Genomic DNA, 16,023 nt, shown 5'->3' with positions numbered 1-16,023 from the left:
TTCATTGGCAGGGTTTAGAAATGGCAGAACATGGAAGCCCAGTGATGTGTTGTATTGCAATGGGAAAGACGACGGGAGAAGCAAAACATAGCTATTGGAGCTTTATAGCTAGTTTAAATGAGTATAAATGTTTGGAAGAAACATTTATTCCCTAAATCACATTTGGCATTCTCCACCTTTTTCTGTTCTCTTTCACGGTATTGCTAAGTAAATCGAAAAGGCTCTTGATCCATCTCCACACTAATGCTCTAAGGTCACGAAGGGTGAACGTCCATTAAATCTTGCCGGGTGAAGCTCTCAGGTAGGTAAAATTTAATATCCCTGGTACATTCATTTTTTAGTTAATTTTGCATAGTATCCTATGTCCAACATTTGCCTCTTGTAGAAAACCATTTAAGACCACGTTGGCTGGATTGTATTCACTTTGCCAAATGTGGCGCTATCGAAAATAAAGAAGTAGTGTTGTGATATTCTCGACGGCCATTGTGTACTTCGGCGTGTCAGAGAGATGGTGACGTTCGTCATGTTGGTGTATGGATCCTTGGGCGTGGTTCATATACTCGGGTCTCTACAACTTAAATGGAACAGAAGTGCTTGCTTGTAGCATGGGCACTGATGTGTAACCGCCATCTGTTGCACAGATCAGCCATGCCCAGTGTTGCGCGTTCTAAGTCGCTATGCTTTTCTTGGCTTTGGGAAAGGATTCAGCTCATCGTTTTTGGCTGGTCTGTCAAGAACATTGGCCAGATCATGCTTCATTGCAATTAGCAACATTTTAGTAGCTTGTATTGAAAGATATTCATTCCAGTGGCCTTTGTGGTATGCCATATCAATTTTTTTCTCCATATGAAGCATTCTGGCATTCTTGGAGGCTGATTCCACCTTTCAAATGATAACCTATAGGCCAACCAACACCTGTGAACAGTGGAATTATATCATTTGTGAGTATTGACTATTATCTGTGAATACATGTTGGACATGGTATTGTTTTGTGATGTATTGATATGAACACCATAAAGCCCATTGAATGGAGGTGCCTAATAAACATCTGTGTCTGGACATGTATTTGTATTTCGCCCTTGAAAGTAAAATGATAGCGTTGTACCGGCGACAACGTTCGTAGTACGCCATAGCGTCGGAAAGATGGCGCTGATCGGTGATTGACGGGCGAGTCAGCTGAGTGTTGGACTAGTCAGCTGAGCACAGGGAGAAGTTCGCTCTCCCCCCCCCCCCCCTTCCCCCGTTACGGTAGGAATGGATAGATTGGGTCATGTGAACTGTTTCTAGGTAGCATAACACTACATTGGATTGAACGCCGGGAAAGTGTATGCCTCGGTATGATAGCCACGCCATTTGTTATTAAGGTGCACAACGAAAAAATCCCACGTGTCATTGTCATTGTAATTTGCAGGCGTGGCTACGCTAGCTGACGTATGGCCTCCTGCTAATATCCTTCTGTTGTGATTGTGATGATATAGTTCGGGGAAATAAGGCATGGCTTACTGAGGATCGTAAAATTCATTGGATTTAGAATTGAGCAATCAACTAAAGGGGTTCCTCTCCGAATTTGGCCCTCTTCTGGAAGCGGTGTGACGGTGGGCAATGTGGTGTTTCATATCAGATGAATGCTCTGATTCACGTGCACTGCAGTCGTTCGGCCAGGGCTTCGACAATGGGTGGAGGTCGGGGGGGGGGGGGGAAATGGTTGATAAATGGTTCGTGATGTTGAAAGCCCGTACTAAAAAAGGTTAAAAATTTGCAGTGCTGTAGCCACCCATGTGTTGTTTAGAACTGTTAAGCATTCAACCAAAGTGATTAAGTGATAAAACATTGTGTCATGTAGTTTTGAACATGCACACTTGCAAATTTAGCAACAAAAACCTCCACACTCGGCGCTGCACTCTCCATTGGCCCCGTGACGTCTGCCTCGCCCCGAGCCCACGGCTGACCTTCGGCGGTGACACACTGGCGGACAGAAATGATGACGCATCTGAAGAAGTATCTTTGGGCCCTTAAGGACATAAATTTGTCATGTATTTAGAAGGTCATCTGGGTGTGTATTTCACCTGTGCGATTTTCAGATCGGTAGTAAGAACGGACTAGCCTTCGGAGCACCGCGGAGTGGTGCTGGAGTCTGGTGGCGGAACTGACAATATTTATGGTGTCGCAGTAACTTGATTTGTGCAGCGGGCAGTCTTAAAAAGGTAAAAGTATACACCCCAGTTTAACTTTTGAACGGTGCAAATGTAGTTTGAAGGACTTTCGGATGTATTATTTTGCGAATCCCTATTGAGCGCCCCCATGCCCCACCCCCTCACGCACATACCAACTTGGTTTCCGGACCCCACAGCTTCGAGGAGCGTCTCCAATCCGGACAGGAACCCGTTTTTGTGTTTTCAGGGTGAGTTAAGTCTTTTTGCTGTTCGCCCCTCCTCCCAACTCCTTTTGCGAAACTGTGCGCGGTCATTCTCCAGTTTGAGAGCCGGCGATGTTACACGGATCTTTTTGACCAATCGGCCCTGGTGGTGGCAGGGCTCAAAAACGGGCATATGACGCAGACACGCATATGCTCCGAAACGGCCCCTCCGGTCGCCTTGAAACCTTCAATCGATTCTGTGCAATGAGGTGAATATTGGGGAGGCGACATCGAGACCTGACCTGAGGTCAAACACCCCGAAAACGCGGAGAAAATTTTTTTACATGCAAATGCAGGCAACTCGGATCTCAGAGCCTACTGCACCGATCGCTAAAAAATATTCACTATCGGATGCCCCATACCTGATTCTCCCTCGCAGTTCTAGAATTGGTGACTGGTTCGGGTCAAAGGTTGTCAAATTTCATCAAGTCCAATATTCTTGATCGCAGGCAACTTATCGCTCAGAACCTGCCAAACTGATAACTGCCAGACCTTTACCATAGGATGCCCCACAACTGATTCCCTCTTACAGGGCTCACATTTCCAACTGTGATAACCCTAGGCCAGGTCAACAGTCGTCAAGTTTCTCAAGGTCCAAAATTATTGCCTGCAAACTGCTCATTCAGGAACGATTGCTCCGATCATTTCAAATATTTACCTCTCGATGGGACGCACCTAACAGCTGCAATGTGCCATGAAGCCATACGCAATTGTTTTGGTAGTGCCGAAACGCGCGGGCATTTTTTCGCGGTTGTGCACGCTACAGCGATACATTTGTACACATGTGCGCTAATGCAATGGCGTTGTCTTCTTTTTTTGGTGAGCAAAGGCACGCAAACACACACAAAGTACAATGTGCAAGGTATATTTAATTCGGTGTATTTGAGACGGCTGTAATCGTCGAATCAAGCGTTGACACGGCGGCGCACAATAGGCGCGGTGGAGCTCAAGGTTCCCGTTGACTAAACCGGGGACGTCTTTTCCGTCAATTTTACCCCTTTTCGCTTCTGGGACGTGTACATCCGCGACGAGCGATATACAGAGTGCAGAAAGCATGTTCCCAAGGAGGATTCTTAGGTCATTGGTCTGTTGCAATAGGACACTGACCAAATCGGCCCACCTCGGTCTATGCTCAGTTCGATTCGGCGTACTTTTGAACGACTTGAAACCAGAAACCACCGGAAGATTGCTGAAGAGACATGTACATAATCACGACAAAACGGTATTCGCACACCACACACAATGATCAGCCACGCACCATCACGTGTTCGCTGCCATTGTTCTGTTAATCGTGTCGACACCATGCACAATTCAGTGCGTGATTTTCGGCACAACACTTCCGCTAAGGAGAATTTCAATCTCATAGGGCCAGCCTGACCAAGTTGCACGTCTCCTTCGGAACAATCGTAAAGGAAAGCGCGGGGTTATAAATGACACCATGCTTGCAACTTCAACAGAGAATAAGAGGAAATGGCGTATTGGGTGGTAAGGTTTGGCAGTGATCAGCGTGGCAGATTCTGACCTATAAGTTGTCTGCCAGCAAGAATTTTGGACTTCGTTGAATTCGACGACTTTTGACCTGACCAAGGTTCGCCAAATTTGGAACTGCAAGAGGGATTCAGGTATGGGGCATGCAGTAGTGAAAGTTTTACAGCGATCGGTGCAGCAGGCCCTGATATTTGGGTTGTCTGCATTTGCATGCAAAATCTTCCCTTCGCGCTTTCGAGGTGTTTGACCTCAGGTCAGGACTCAATATTGCCTCCCCGTGACTTATCTCATTACACGTAATCGAATGGTGAAGGTTTCAAGGCGATCGGATAAGCCGTTTCGGAGAACTTGTCTGTCTGTGTCATATGCCGGTTTTTAGACCGTGCCCCCGGTGGTGACTTCGTGCCTACGCGTGGTCTGTAACCCACTCGTGCGTAACAGGCCATAATTTTGGATTGTTTGCACCACGTCTAGTGTATTTTCCGACGGTCATGTTTAACTAAAACAATGTTCCAATGTGTGCAAAAAATGAGAAAAGGCAGCATGAAAAAGGTGCGGAAGGTTAGGTTATGGTAGTTAACTTAAGGCAAAAAATATCGGGGAATTATCGGCCTTACTTGGCTAGTGACGCCGTTTGTTAGCAAGGTGCTCAGCAAAACAAAGTCATGCTGTTATCGCGTATTGTTCATAGGGCTTCCACGACGTCGCATGGCTAGTCGATGTATATGTATAGCGTTTTCCTACTAGCCTTCTGTTTTAAATATTATCCAGCGCTTTGGGAAACAAGGCTTTGTGTGCTGAAGCGAGAATTTACAGATCGTTAAAAACATCGTAACTGATTATCCTTGCAGAATGTAGTCCATTGGTATGTTGTTCGATTACGACCTACTTTTGCATTAATTTTTCACGTAACTGAACAAATTTATAGGTTAAACAGGAGCGTTCCACATTTTCATGGAGTTTTAAAGTAAATAGCCATCTTAAGACCACTGGTGCAGTTCCTAGCCCTGCCGATCTTAAGACCTGAAACCCGTCTAAATCCTGAGCTGCACGCCCGCCAAGATGATAGACTGGGGGAGAGTATTTCAAGGTCACCTTGAAATTCGTGACGTCATAATAATGTCACTCATATCCTGCCATTTCATAATCCATGCGGCGATCAAGGCCAAGAAAATAAGATGGAAATATAATGGTCGAGTCATCCATATCTGGTGTTCGCGAGCACAATAACCAACTATAACGGCTGTCAACTGGCTTTTAATCCGTGTTGTGCAAGATACGATGTCGTACTGCAAATAATAGATAATTAACAGTTCTAAGTTATTTGCATTGTGCGCAGCGAAGCAGGCGCGCAAGCGCTTGTCGTTTCAAAACGGAGGAGTTGTTTACCTTGAGCAACCTTTTCGACTTAGAAGCATGCCAATAGTAATAAGTGAGCTTGTCTCATTATATCTCACGTTACTTCAATATCTTCAAACGTGAAACATTCCCTTCAAAAATGCATCAACATTTCATTATGTGAAGAATAAAAGCTCGCGACTTAAAAGCTGCCGCGCGCATTGCTGGTATGCGACTGTTTACAGCTGGTCCACCTATTCTAAGCAACTGCGTGAACTGGTATTAATAAAAAGCTTGGTACTTGCACAAGATTTTGCTCGAGATCTGTCGTTGAAGCACTTCAATTTATTCAATTTATTGGCGGATCTCTGACTGCAGGGGCTGTGCTGGTAGCAACATGCATGGCTTAACATGATAAGAAGCAAGACAATCTAACTAGCGATAAGGATAAGAAGACAGCAATTTAGACGGCGTTGACACCGCTGGGACAATGTGACACATCTGGTCTTTATGCTTCCGGAGCGCAACGAGCATTTGATCTCCCACACATTCCTTGTAACCTGACTCCGAGCCTGTGAGCTTTTTGGGCCGCCTTATATCGAACATACGCTTTCTGTTCAAACACAGCCAACACACAACAGTCAGCGGTAGTTGTCTTTTCTAGGCGAAATGATGTTCAACCTCCCACCCCCTGGATCTTAATGGTGAAATAATCCTTCCAGTTCACAGTTTTAATACCTTAGAATAACATCAGATCGCTGTCTCACTTCCAATGCGCATTTTGCTGATCTTAAGCAATGGTGCGCCAGACGACTGAACATAATAAAATGCATAGCAGGACGGGAGTGGGGGGGGGGGGGGGGGCCGACAGACGCACTCTCCTCCGCTTCTATACCTCCCTGGTACGCCCGATCTTGGACTATCATGTTTTTCGTTTTTATATTTTTCCAAATAAGTCGAAACCCTGAAGACAATACAGAACGCAGCCCTCCGTATAGTGACTGGTGCACTTGCACCTCCCCGGTCCCAAATCTGCTAGCGCACACGAATATCCCCTCCCTACCACACGGACGAAAATTACAACTTCTCAGATTTTACGCACGCGTCACAGCGCACGTTGGTAACCCCACATACAGCACTCTCGCATGCCTCGGCCCCAGCCGCACAGTTACCAACGCGGAACTTCAGCATCAACGATCAACACTCGCGTTATTCGAGCGCAACGAACGCGTAATCTCCCGGACATCCATACGACCCAACTCCCAGTCCCCGACCCTTTTGGGGTGACCCCATACCTAACGTAATCTTTCTTTTTAAACACAAAAAACGAAACGTATCAGAAACCGAAGTGCAACTCGTCGCTCAGTCCGAAGGAGAATATGACCAACACACCTTTATTTATACTGACGGCTGCCGGGGTGATGGCTGCACAGGAGCCGCCTTCGTATATCACAATGACAGTAAATCAAGCCGCTTGTGAAATTTCAACACTGTGCATACGGCTGAACTAACAACAATCTTAACAGCCCCGCCTCGCATCAAGGTAGTATGCAAAAGACAGTCACATGCACAGGCTCTCATTCGTCGGGACAAGCGCTCAGCACTCTTCGTAACTCATCCCATCCGATTATAAACGACATGCGTGGAACGCTCTGCTCCCTTCCTCAACAAACTCACGCAGTATTTCTTTAGATAACGGGATACGCCAATATTTATGGAAGCGGCGTCGCTGATGAGGAAGGAAAATGTAATGAAACTCCAAGTGTTTCACCACAACTTCTCCGTATTTTAGTCTTGCCCCGTCAGGGGCTGCAGCCCCTGACGGTGCACCTGCACTCGCTGCTCTCCCAGCGGCGACTCCCCGACAGCGGGGGCCGCGAGCCGAAGCCGTGCGAACGAGCCGGGGCCGTGCGATTGTGTACCTGTTCATCATTAGGATCAGGGTGGGGTGCTCGTAGTGCAGTTTGTATGTGTCCTGCGCCCCTGCTGGACGGGGCACGGCACGTGGTCAGGTTCGCAGGCCGGCCCCGGCCGCGCGGCAGATGCGCCGCCGCCGCCGCAGTTCGCACGGTCCCGGCTCGTTCGCACGGTCCCGGCTCGCGGCCCCCGCTGTCGGGGAGTCGCCGTTGGGAGAGCAGCGAGTGCAGGTGCACCGTCAGGGGCTGCAGTCCCTGATGGTGCGAGACTAAAATACAGAGAAGGTGTGGTGAAACACTTGGCGTCTCATTACAGAAAACAAAGTATCATGTTCCTGGGATGTAATCATCGCTCGCGTCCCCTTTCCGCTATTATTGCAGTCATCAATTTACATTTTCGTCTCTTTCTCCAGTTTGATGGAGGTCAACGCGCTTATCACCATCTGCACACAATCGAGCTCATATTACAATACTGGCCGAAAATTAATGAAGATAATCGCCCCAAGGAAGTGCTGCTTGCCAGACCCCGCATCGGTCACATGCAAGCCGCCCACTAGTGCCTATTCGAGCGCACTCCTCCGCTACGTCATCGCTGCAGCATCCCATTGATAATCACTTCCTCCTCGTGCGGCCGGTTTATCAATGATCAAGACGACCGCCCAACAACAACACCAACGCCAATCGGCTTCCATTAAATATCCATTTTTTCCTTGCTGACCCTTATCATGACATGCTCATTCTCCTGTTTGGGGTTTGTACTCAGTACAGGATGAGATAATTTCGTTTGAGTCAAGATGTTTCCTGCGTAAATTGGCAAAAATTGCAGCTTGTTCCTCACTGGCTAGGAGTTCTGGCTTTTTCTAGTTCAGACTTTCCAAGACTTAATGACATCACACAACACTGCAAGGTCGTGCCGAGCAGCGGGGCCCGGGACTGCTCTCTCTCCGTTGCTGCGATGAAGCGGCCCGGCATCCATCCACCGTGCAGGTTCGCCGACATGCCAGCTGAGCCAAGGCCACCGCTGCCACGGACACCATACAAGGACTCGCTGCGTCCGAGGGAGTCTGGCGGAAGGCCAGTGAAGAGGCTCACTTGTTAAAACGCGTGAGAGGAATGCGTGTCGCGCCGTGAAATATGTCAATCTGTTGCTACAATTTCCTTTACTTCTGCGCAATTCTTCAACAAATCTGCGTCGATATACATAATGGCTGCTTCAAGGTACCACAAGCTACCCTATAACCACCAAAAAGATGAGCTGCCCTACTTGCAAAATTCCGCCCAAACTTTCCAAAACCTGCTCTAAAACTTCGTTCTTACCCTTACCCCTACCCTGCCCCGGCGAGGTCTTGTAACATGCCATATCTTGCTAACAAATCTCCATATGTAGTGTCAAGTGTGTCGTCACCACCTGGCAATTGAGGGATGTAACATATTGGTCCATGCCCTGCTCATGATAGTCACGCACGTTGATTTCAAGACTGTTGGATGGGAGCCAGCCTTCAAAAATTAATCCACGTTGTCATATGGTGGCCTGGCAACCTTGCGCCATATGGTGATAAAGTGCTGACTCTGAGCCAAATTCTGAGTGCTCGCGATTTACAGCACACGGGTGCTGAAATTGTGTCTGCTATCTGTATTTATATAAATTGTGATATTAATTTCAGTTAACTATCAGAGATTTACGATTAAGAAAGTAGTATTTTTGTAATTGATCCCTTGTTGCAGGTCAAAAAGAACACCAAGCCTTAGTGATGGCCTTCAGCAGTAAAGTAGTGTTGGTGACAGGCGCCTCATCAGGCATTGGGGCGGCCACAGCGCGCCTGCTCGCCGGCCGTGGCGCCACACTGGCGCTGGCGGGCCGACGCGCCGATAACTTGCAGCGCGTGGCCAGCGAGTGCGCGGAGGCGGGCCGCGGCCAGCCGCTGCTGACCATCCACTGGCGACCTGACGCGTGAGCCAGATGCAGAGGCGGCTGGTGGAGCAGTCGGTGGCAGAAGTATGGCCGGCTGGACGTTGCTCGTCAACTGCGCCGGCATCCTCGAGCTGGGCAGTGTCGAGACCACGTCGCCTGCAGCAATACGACCGCCTCATGGGCATCAACGTGCGCGCCGTGGTACCACCTGACGATGCTGGCCGTGCCGCACCTGGTGGCGGCCGCAGGGCAACATCGTCAACGTCTCCAGCGTGAACGGGATCCGCGCCTTTCCCAACCTGCTGGCCCTACAACATGTCCAAGGCGGCGCTGGACCATATGACGCGCTGCCTGGCCCTGGAGCTGGCGCCGCACCAGGTGCGCGTCAACGGCGTACAACCCAGGCGTGACGGTGACGGAGCTGCAGAAGCGCGGCGGTCTGGACGAGGCCGCCTACGAGCAGTTTCTTGGAGCGGAGCCGCACCACGCACGCGCTCGGCCGGCCCGGCCAGCCGGACGAGGTGGCTGCCCGCCATCGCGTTCCTGGCGTCGGATGAGGCTGCCTTCATCACAGGCGCCTCGCTGCCCGTGGACCGGCGGCCGGCACGCCATGTGGCCCGCGCTGAGGGCGGGTGGGCCTGGGCGGCGTCACCACCTGCGGTCGACGGGCCCGTCTGTCGGCTCGGAGCGGGGGGGGGTGGGGGGGGGCTCGAGGACTGGACTCCGGGACGGCCAAGGACTGCTGCGGAACACGGCTGTTACGGGATTTACATCAACGCTCTGGTTTGCTACATTGCTTGAGTTTACTTGCACGGTTCGTCAGCAAAGTGCGTCGAAGTGTGGAAGACTAGCCGGGGCTCAGCGAATCAACGCAAGGGCGAATGTGCAATTATCGCGGGAAGGGAACGGTCCCGCTGGCCTTTCATCCTAGCTTCGCTAGTTAGTGGTAGCAATATTGCCACGGCAGCCGACCGGCAGACAATCCCCGTTAATCATAACCACTAGTTCAGGAATTCTGACGCCCTGATTCTGACCCACTGTTTTTTATATGCCTTTGTAACCCTGTGGATGGCCAGCACTCGTGGGGCAGGTTTTACACGGTGGTGGTTACTGAAGACTGATACGTGGCGCAGGTTTGAAACAAAGTGGTGGTTTCTGGAGACTGATGAATCTGTTCTTGTTTTTTTTTTTTTTTTGCTGCGGGTACGGCCATGACTTGGTCCCGGTATTCATGCAAGTACGACCACTATATCGTGCCGGACATCCTGAACATCACGGCATTGAGGAAAACCACAGAACGCGCAGACTCGATCTGTATACAACACGGATATCACGAGCCAAATGACCCGGACCACATGACCACATCAACCGCATGAACGAGCGTCAGAAGCAGTGAGCTCCACTATGAGGGTCGCGCGCTATTGCACCATCAGCGCCCACCTGAGAAGAAACCCACTCGTCGTCAAAAACGTTCGCGCCAAGCTCAGGGCCCGCTGAAGTAAGCTGGGTGTTGCGCATGGCCAACTAGACAGTACGCCGCGTCTCCCCGTACACTCTGCCCCCCCCCCCCCCCCGTACATTCTGCCAAACATAAAACACGCTCAGACACGATCAGTAACACCGGTACCACCACCACACGGGCCTAGCGCTGCTGTGCGGGGCCGGGGCCGGGTGCGCTTCACGGTGGAGGCGGCCACGCCTGCCGTCCCCGAAACCTCGAGCAGGTCCAGCTCACGACGCGTTGAGGACTTTCTTCACTGACGCGACGATGTCGGCGGCGGTGGGCAGGGCGGCCTCCTCCAGGCTCTTGGCGTACGGCATCGGCAGGTCGGCGCCGCACAGCCGCGTCACCGGGTAGTCCAGCTCGTAGAAGGCCGGAGCTGCGCGTGGAGAGCATCGGGACAGGTCACGCCAGCTGGTCAGGCTCCGCACTCTGCGCACTGGGACAGCGCTCAAGAACACTGACCGAGCGGCAGCGCACGGGCACCGGAATCGCGGAAAACACTATACGAAGTCGCTGGAAACCTGCCTCACAAACATGATAAGTCGGCACCAAGCATGACAGGGTGTCAATGGGCGACCACGTCGCCTACGGCACGCCGTGTAGGGCAGCTTGGCGCAATCAAATGCAATTATAAAAGGCGCAACAAAAACACAGCATCAGAAAGACCGCGAACCCAGCAGGCGCAATCCCCAGGCATGTCTACGATTTTCGAATTACCAACATAGTACACATGTGGGACAGGCGTACACTGTAACTGTGACATGCCATTGAAGACCAGATGATTGGACGAATGAAAACATGCTCACATGTATGGCAGCAACGAATGACCCAAAGAAGTTCAGAAAGTTCGACATTGTCTTCTGTAACATCCATATTTCGTACCATTCTTCCTATTTCGTCTATCCACATCGGTATTTGCTCCAGTAGTTTTAACGATGGTAGCCTACGTGAGAAACATGCGATAGCCGTTTTCCCGAAGGGGACATGATCACTGACTCAAGAGATCGGGACAACAATAATGACCCTGCAATTTACAGTGCCGCTTGTCATGACGCACAGAATACGGTCAATCGAAACTGCCCGGCCCCACTCCCCCAACCACGGTCGAGGACACTATACCATGCGCGGCAGCTGTTTGAAGCGAGCTGGGGCGCCTGGTGCGCCTCGCCGCGCCCGTGGCCACGGCAACTCACACTCCATGATGCGGGCGGAGATCTCGGAGCCGACGCCGCACTGCGGCCAGCCCTGCTCCACGGTCAGGCAGTGGTGCGTCTTGGTGACGGACTTCTCGACGGTGGCCATGTCGAGCGGCCGCACCGTGCGCAGGTTGATCACCTCGCACTCGATGCCCTGGGCAGCCAGCTGCTCGGCCGCCTCCAGGCAGATGCCCACCGGACGCGAGAACGCCACCAGCGTCACGTGCGAGCCTGTGAGCCGGGGGCGAGTCACCGCGGGCGCCGAATGCCACCTCGCAGGGCCGGGAATGCAACGTTCGTGGTATGACACCGCCCACAAGTCACTGGTGCTGCCATGGACACGGCTCAGACTGCGCGGCGGCACAATTCATTGATCAACTCCGCCACCAAGCAAAATACACAACCGTTTGCTGAGTCTCTGAAATATAAATAGATCATTGTGCACATATCGCAAAAGCTTCCACACTGTGAACATGCTATAGACAAAAGACATTCCAACAATTCAGCCCCTGCATATAGACATCTGCCACACCGCCATTGTGCCGCACCTTCGCGCTCAATCTTGGCCTTGCCGATGGGCACCAGGAAGTCGCGGTCCTTCAGCAGCTCCTCCTTCACTTCGAACGGCAGGCCATACATCAGCTCGTTCTCCAGAAATACCACCGGATCCGGGTCGCGGATGGCCGACTTGAGCAGACCGCGGGCGTCCTCAGAGCTGTACGGGGATACGACCTGCGGCGGCCGTGGCGCAGCGCCGTTTGTCACGGGGCCAGAAGACGAGCACGGCGTGCCCGCTAGCCCAACGCAGCAGGACACAGGTGCGATCGTAAAATGGTTTCGAAAGAAAAGTTCGTGATTATCATCACTAGGCGGGCTGCATGCACCCATAGCCAAGATATCGCAAGAGGCGTAGGAAGGTCGGCGAGAACGAAGTACCCGTGGGCTGATGCAAGAATGGCATTTTGGCCAGATGAAACTAGATTCTGGCAAATGTGAAAACGATGGCTACGATCAACACTGATTGAAGTCCGTCCACTTCACTGCAAGTTGGTGCTGTAGAGTCGGCCGCAAATATGGTGGAAATAGGTAACACAGGCAAACGTCGAAACAACGAGTGTCGTCAACCTATGATAAAGCTCACAATCTTTTCTGTCGAGGAAGCCACATTTTGTTCTGAGAAGTGTATTAGTCGTATTGTGCGCATTTATTATACGTATTTGTACATCGTACATGCATATGCATGTGCTAGTTGTACTTTTAAGCTGTTTTAGAGTTGCATAACCAGAAGTAATTGCCATAGTATCTGAAATTTCGTGGTTTATGGCAGCTTATGCCACCGGCAGTTTTTTGACGGCCTGTTTTAGTCAGTTAAACCTGACTTCGACTGGTCGCTACCGGCCCAGGTTTAATGGCGATCAACCGACATGGCAGCAACGATCCAGACTCTACTGAGATATCCAGACACCTTTCATCCCCAACTGCATGCCTTCAACAGCGCATCGACCGCTGTTTTGTGTTGCTATGCCACCACAGACGACTTACTCATAAACAAACGCACTTACTTCGCCTCTCGGTCCAGTGGGGCTTGGATCGTAACGTCACAGGTAGGAATGGGCTTTCGTCGTGATGTCATAGGTAAGGAATGGGCTTACTCCGCAGGGATGGGCTTCCACGGCTTATGAAGAACGGGACAGCCGGAGTGTTGGGAATCACCACGAGGTCTGGGCTGGCCTTAACGCCGAGAAAGCTGGAGTGTCCAAAGTTACTGCGAAGGTTGGACTGACCTCAAGGCCACGACAGCTGAAGTGCCCTGAATCGCCGCGAGATGTGGACTGACCTTGAGGCCAGGACGCCTTGAATACTGGGAGTCGCCGCGAGGCCTGCACTGACCTTGAGGCCGGGACAGCTGGAGTACCAGGAAGCGAAGCACTGCGAGTGCTGCGCCGCCACTCCGGCCGCCGCGCCGTTCGGGCCGCGGAACACGATCGGGACGTTCATCTGTGCACGACGGGCAATGGTCGTGGTCAGCTCGGCAGGACAGCACCGGAAGTCACAACAGAGCCACAGCCAAGCACGTGACCAAGCCGGGGCAAAGGGGTCCTTTCACCTGCCCCTATAACAATTAAGACCCTTAGACCATCCGGAGGGTGGCCCCTGGGCCCTCCCAGGTCACAACAGCGCCTGAATGTTGGAGCGTGGTTTGCAGTGAGCTACACGACTCTTTCTCTGAAAGGCGTAATACCATGCATGCAATACGGTGTGACGAAGAAAACACAATCCCGTCCTCCGTGGCGAACACCAAGCTGGGGTGTGTAGCCCACGAGGCTGGGCACCATACTTGATCGCCATTTTGTATATTCCGCGAACTATTTCCCCGTCCCTATCACCACTAAAAGGACATGAGATATTGCCCAACCAATGAGCATAAGAGCTACTTGTGTTTGTGCAGAGTCTGGCGATTGCTCCGAGACGAGAGATGACATACCAGGCCGGCAGACATGTAGTAGGTCTTGGCTGCCGAGTTGATCACCTGGTCGATAGCTTGCATGGAAAAGTTGAAAGTCATGAATTCACAGATTGGCCGCAGCCCCGCCTGAAAAGGGTCACGTCACGAAATGAAGAACGCATAGTTAGGAATACAGCCAGTGTCAATAGCCAGCTTTGGAAATGTGGTGTGATGAGGCATGCCAAGTAACTGTTTAACAAAAACATGGCCAAATACACGCGGCGTATTTGGTTGTTACCACCATCAGACCACAGATACCAACCAAATAAGTATTTTTAATGCATTCGATACAACGGCATTCTCGCAGGGCTGGCTGCAAAAAGGCTTGGGGCATGTGGGGCATATTGGGCATATTAGACATATGCCTAGTTCAAGATTCCCACTGCCCAAAAACGTTGTTGCATGACAGACCCGAAATCCCGTGCAGATCATAAGCGTACCCAGATCAGCGTCGGCCGCCGCCTCCGACTACCTCCCGCACTCACGAAGGCGGCACCGACGGCGATGCCGGCGAAGCCGGACTCGGTGATGGGCGTGTCCATGACGCGCTTGTCGCCGTACTTCTTCCAGAGGCCGCGCGACACCTTGTAGGCGCCATCGTACTGGGCCACCTCCTCGCCCAGCAGGAAGACGCGTCGTCGCGCGCCATCTCCTCGTCCATGGCGCCGTTCAGCGCGTCGCGCACCATCACCTGCGCCCGGCAGGTGGCGCTCGTGCTGAGCGGCCGCGAGCAGCCGCGCTGCGGGAGGGCCGGCCACTTTAACGGATACTCCGGACATCACAGTGAGGACCTTGGACCTATTTCATCCATAGCATCAGAGAATGGATCTTTACATGTTGGCACATACATCAAACTGCATGACAAAAATAAATGGTTGGGTGGAGTACACATGCATTTTCATAACACAATAAAATTATTGTTGATGGAAGTAGCATCAACCACTGAATGTCTGGTATAATTTGACAGTTTTCAAAGAAAATTGTGTTTATTCTCTGGTGAATAAAACCATGGGCCCCAACAAATATCACAAATTGTGTTTTAGTATGACTGTGAATGTACAATACATGGATTCTTTAATGAGTCTTGGTGCAAAGTTAGCATAAGGCTTGCAATGCATTGTTTTTGTTGTTTGAGCCTTTGTTGCAAGAGCCTCTGTTGATTTTAAATGGCAGTTGTTAAAACATTCTATTACAGATAGCATGCCTACTCTCATATAAAAGTGAAATTGAATGCATCAGAAAACATGTGTCCATTACTTACCAGAAAATGAATGGTTCCTCTAACAAGCATTTTGATTTTACAAAAAGCTGCTCTTCAGTTGGAAGTGTAGTCTGTAAAAAGGAACACATAATTACAAGACTAGAGACTGAAATGGGCAGCATGCAAATAAAGTCATGGAAAATGATACAAGCCACATGAACACTATCTCCCCTCATGCCCAGTCCTTCTCATGTTTGTTCACTTACATCATGAAGTGAAATTCACATGAATGAACATAAAATATTACAAAGTACTGATATTTACATATAGAGTGCTATTTCCAATTGGTGCAAAATTTAGCATGCATTTAATTGTTGTGCTCAGCAGCAGTGAACTATCTAATAACATGGTAGGAATACCAGAACATCAACCTAGTGACTTTGCTAAAGCTTCTGACCAAGAGTCAGCAATATCCAACAGCTCCATTAAAATGTGTTGCTTAATGATTCATTGCTGAAATATGACAAACTACCCAAATATAGTTTC

General features: G+C 50.6%; 2 pseudogenes; one reads left to right on the top strand and one right to left on the bottom strand.

Moving 5' to 3' along the window:
• Window positions 1-8,893: 8,893 nt before the first annotated feature.
• Window positions 8,894-10,191, top strand: LOC119092210 (4-formylbenzenesulfonate dehydrogenase TsaC1/TsaC2-like; annotated as a pseudogene).
• A 446-nt stretch (window positions 10,192-10,637) lies between these two features.
• LOC119091770 (pyruvate dehydrogenase E1 component subunit beta, mitochondrial-like) lies at window positions 10,638-15,617 on the bottom strand (annotated as a pseudogene).
• Between the last annotated feature and the right edge of the window lie 406 nt (window positions 15,618-16,023).

The sequence above is a fragment of the Pollicipes pollicipes genome, unplaced genomic scaffold, assembly GCF_011947565.3.
Source record: "Pollicipes pollicipes isolate AB1234 unplaced genomic scaffold, Ppol_2.1 Scaffold_3447;HRSCAF=4054_pilon_pilon_pilon, whole genome shotgun sequence".
In the NCBI taxonomy this organism is placed as follows: domain Eukaryota; kingdom Metazoa; phylum Arthropoda; class Thecostraca; order Pollicipedomorpha; family Pollicipedidae; genus Pollicipes; species Pollicipes pollicipes.
The sequence above is the reverse complement of the archived record's forward strand: the minus strand, read 5'-3'. Positions and strand labels throughout refer to the sequence as shown.